The sequence below is a fragment of the Pelophylax lessonae genome (assembly GCF_965119305.1).
Source record: "Pelophylax lessonae genome assembly, chromosome: 3".
NCBI classification, from domain to species: Eukaryota; Metazoa; Chordata; class Amphibia; order Anura; family Ranidae; genus Pelophylax; species Pelophylax lessonae.
The window spans coordinates 357033770-357038258 of record NC_138770.1 but is presented as its reverse complement, the minus strand read 5'-3'; the positions used below and the strand labels follow the sequence as shown (position 1 = coordinate 357038258).

The 4489-nt window shown below is 40.1% G+C and overlaps 1 pseudogene across 1 annotated transcript; it reads left to right on the top strand.

Annotated features, from left to right (window-relative positions):
* The first annotated feature begins 1934 nt into the window (after positions 1-1934).
* On the top strand, positions 1935-2896 carry LOC309548974 (transmembrane protein 222-like; annotated as a pseudogene). Its single transcript has one exon. The product of its transcript is annotated as a transmembrane protein 222-like (transcript).
* The last annotated feature ends 1593 nt before the right edge of the window (positions 2897-4489 follow it).

Genomic DNA, 4489 nt, shown 5'->3' with positions numbered 1-4489 from the left:
GTACTGATCGCTCACTGTGTTCATTCAGTATGGTGTGTTTGTTCAGGATGGTGAGCCCCCCACTCACCATCCTGAAATAGCCCCCTGTATGAAACCGGAAGCACTGCAGAGAAATTGGCACACAGGGGTCCCAGACTGCAGGGAGTGCAGATCCTAGAACCGATTTACCTGCAGCGCAGCTGGAGGGAGAAAAAAGTAAAAGCTAGCAGTACTGCATAGAAGTCACAAGTGTCAGCAATAAGGCAGCACTGCCGACCCTCCTGCCCTGCATTTTCCCAGGCCCCCCTTTTGAACTGATGAGGCCTGGGCCCAGTACAGCAGGCCTGACTGTACTCCCTTATGAGGCTGCATGACCCCTGAACCTATGTCTGGCCAGTGCTGATTGGCCCTGTGCTGATCACATGTACCCTCCCAAAAAAAAAAAAAATCTCTAGCAATACACACCAAGCTGAGCATGTGCAGAGTGCTTCCCAGCGCTCTGTACCATCAGAAGATAGATCGGGGACAGTAAAAGAAGAGGAGGATCAGAAACGACAGGATCAAACAGCCTTTTTACACAATGCGCAGGATTAACCTCATAGGTTCCACACTGAGTATAGCAAGCATGCTTTACTGCATATACAGACTGGTTTTACTGTTGTGGGTTTAGTAACGCTTTAGGAACAGAAACAGGTATGAATCTTTAACCAAGGTAAAATCCTTGCAATGTATATAGATCACCCAGAGAGGAGTTACTTATTAGGTTTCCAATTCCTAGTTACTTACTACATGGAAAAATAAACACACAGATTTGCTAAATTGCTAATATAATATATATATTTACCATGATATAATTCATTATTAAGGTACACTATGGTGGAGATTTACAAAAACGTCAGCGAAAGTCTGGTGCAACTCTGCATAGAAACCAATCAACAGGTTTTATTGTCAAAACGTATTCGAACAAACTGAAATAAGAAGCTGACTGGCTGCCATGTACAGCTGCACCATATTCTGAGTTCTCTAGTTTTAGTAAATCTCCCCCTTTTTCCATCTGTAGGGACAATTTTAGGCTTTTCATTCTCCTAATTGTGTAGCCATACTACACAGTGCTACACAGACACAGCACATGTTTTGAGGACTTGCAAAAATCATAAAAATATACACAAAAATTAATTTAATTCACTACACAAAAAAAAATCTAGCTAGGTCCAAAAACTCTATTTAATCTTGTTTAGTAAAAGGTTTTAGAAGGGATCTTTATTTCTTGAAATGTCACACCAATACACTACTTTCATTCCTGCACACTCCTGTAAACTGTTATAACAGTATCTGGCAGTTGTCAATGTCATTTTATTTGATGGTTGTTCCTTTTGAAAAACAGGAGTGCAAGCTTGTTTCTTTATTTGAAAAGTATACAAAAAGAACAATGCTACATGGTTTATAGAACCATTAGTAAAACTATATCCTTGCATTAATAATGTTTGGAAAGTACAATAGATTTGGCCTGTTACAGCTTAACAAAAATATCAATTTGTGAAACAATGCCTACATTCCAGCAGTAAGATTTCTTACAACTATGTGTGGAGCCAGAATTCAGTCTTGTCCCCCCCTAGAACATTTAAAGCGTTAGTAAACTGTCTGAGAAAAAAAAAAGTTTCCACCAGCCAGGCAATATCATAAACTTATCGTAAGCTTAAGCTAACAATATCGTAAACTTACCTTAAAACTAAGCCCTTCAGTGGTGTCACTGCTGCAAAGCCTTCTATCTTCATCCAGTCTTCCTTCTGGGTTTGTGGACTCTGGCCGTCTGACTGGCCGAGCCGCATTGACGTCATGGCTCGGACACGGCATACAGCCTTGAAGGAACAGCACATGGGCTGGTGACGTCAATGGCTGCTGCTCACTAGAATATCTCCTAAACGGTGCATGTTGGATTCTGTCCTGTTTTTCTAGAAAGCGCACTCTTCCTCTTTCCGGTATCACAATGGAGACAGTCTGAGCTGCTTACTTTTTCCAGTTGCAAGCTAAATGACTGAAATAACATTTGAATGTTTTAAAATGCTTATAACCATAAGTATAAAAGACAGGAAGTAAGACCATTTTCGGTGGCCAAAGTCCCAATCCTTTTCATCTGGGAGAACGTGGATGTGACACTACTGCAAGTGAATCTGTGACAGGTGTTTGACATTGTTGGCGGAAGTAGCTGTTATGTTGACAGTGGATGGCGGAGGTGGTGGAGGAGAAAATTAAGCTGGACCTAGAGCGAAGCCGTTGCCCTCACTGTGTTGTGTGGACACCTATCCTAGTGTTAACATGGTTATTTCCCTTCATTGGTCATGTGGGAATCTGTACATCATCTGGCGTAATCTGAGACTTTGCCAGACCTTATTACGTGTCTGAAGATTGTATGGCATTTGGGAAGCCAGTCAAATACTGGCAATTAAATCCTAATCTTGTCTAAGCCAATGGTCCGAATCCATGGGATACAGCTGTCCACAAAGCTTCTGAAGAGTATAAACATTGCATGCACAACTTATGCTGTGACAATTGTCATTCCCATATGGCTATGGCTTTGAACCTTATGAAGTACAATAACACAACCTGGAATAAGGTGAAACTCTGTATTCTGAGCTTGGTATACAATAAATATGTTAGTGTCAGAGGCTTCCGGAAGACCTGGGCCCCCTTCCTCTTGTTGATAGGGGCAGTTGTACCAATTGTGCTTACCTTAAAACTGCACTGAAATTTGTCATGGACTCTCCTATCCTTATCAATCAGCTTGATTCTATCCGCTACTTGGTATCAAGAGAGAAATTGAGCAGAGGACAGTATCTTCACATTGCAGGAATTCTTTACTAACATTAACTTTAATAAAAGCTTGCATGTTCCCCTGTGCCATGTTTTAATTTAAAAACAACTGTTTCACGCTATGGAGATCTCTATTTAATTACATATATCCTAACTTGAGAGCTATGACTTCGAAGACCTTCTATATAAGATCAGCATATTAACAACTTAAGCCCCGGAGGATTTTCCTGCTCAAAGACCAGGGCCTATTTTGCGATTCGGCACTGTGTGACTTTAACAGACAATTGCGTGTGTAACAATATTTTTCACATTTTTTATATGAAATTCCAAAAAAAAATTTAAAAATCAAAATTTTTTAACGTTTTAGGCCAATTTGTTTTCTGCTACATAATTTTGGTAAAAAAAATCGCAATAAGCATATTTTGATTGGTTTGCGCAAAAGTTATTGCTTTTACTAACTAAGGGAAAGATTTATGTCATTTTTATTGTTTTTTTTTAACTAGTAATGGCGGCGAACTGCGATTTTTTTTTGCGGGACTGACATTTTTGACACTTTTGGGGTTACCAGTGACATTACTACAGTAATCAGTGCTATACATATGCACTGTTACTGTAAAAATGACACTGGCAGGGAAGGGGTTAACTATTAGTGATCAAGGGGTTAAGTGTGTCCCTAGGGGCGTGATTCTAACTGTAAAGGGGCGTGGCTTGTGATGTAACAACAGAGACATATGATCCTACATAGCAGGATCGTGTAGTCTCTGAAGTTACACCAGGGAGAATGACAGGTGGCTTTGTTTACATTAGCCGCCTGCCTTTCTCCCTCTCCAGCGGGAGATCGCGAGTGACCGGCGGACATCGGAGCCACCGGTCACTCGGCGGGGATGTGCGGGAATGAGAGGGGGCAGGAGCGCGCCTTCGGTGGCGTGCGCTCGCCCCCTAGAGGCTCCTTGGTGAGCGACGTAGCCTTACGTCGGTTTGCCCAGGAGAATCAGACTGCCGTAGTAAATAGTCGTGGCAAAAAATTAGGCTGGCCATACATTATACCATTTTCTTACAATTTTCTGTACAGTTTTCTTTTCAAATTTTTTTTTAAATTTGCCTTCAACTATGTGGTACAAAGGCCAGCCTAATTGGATACAAGTGAAAGTGTTGTTTAGCTTTGACCTCATATTATGCGGTTTGTGGTAAATCTAACAGAAAATTGAACATGTATGGCCAGCCTTAATGCTGAACAACAGCTTATGCTCAATTTCCCCATTTATCTGGTGAGTGGGGACACAGGAGGGGAGCAAAGAGTGACTTACATTAAGCTGATTCCAGCACTGGCACTTCAATCAATTGATTTACTTTAATATTTTAGTTTGCACATTTTCACCATTTATTGTCATTCATAATAATAAATAAATATAAGATAGCAGCTATACCAAAACTTTCTTCACTAAAAAAGTAGTAGAAAAATATAATGCGAGGGTACAGCGCTAAAGTGAATATGTGCCACATAAAGTGCTAGTGATCCAAAAAGTGACAGAGTGCTTAATATAACATCCATACTCAATAATACAAAAAAATATCAGTGGATAGAAAACTCAATAATAAATAATTAAAAATTATCAATATAAGGAAATCCCATACTATCACATGTGCAAATATGACAAATGGTGAAAAATAAAGTGCATATAAAAGTGCTCAAAAAAAA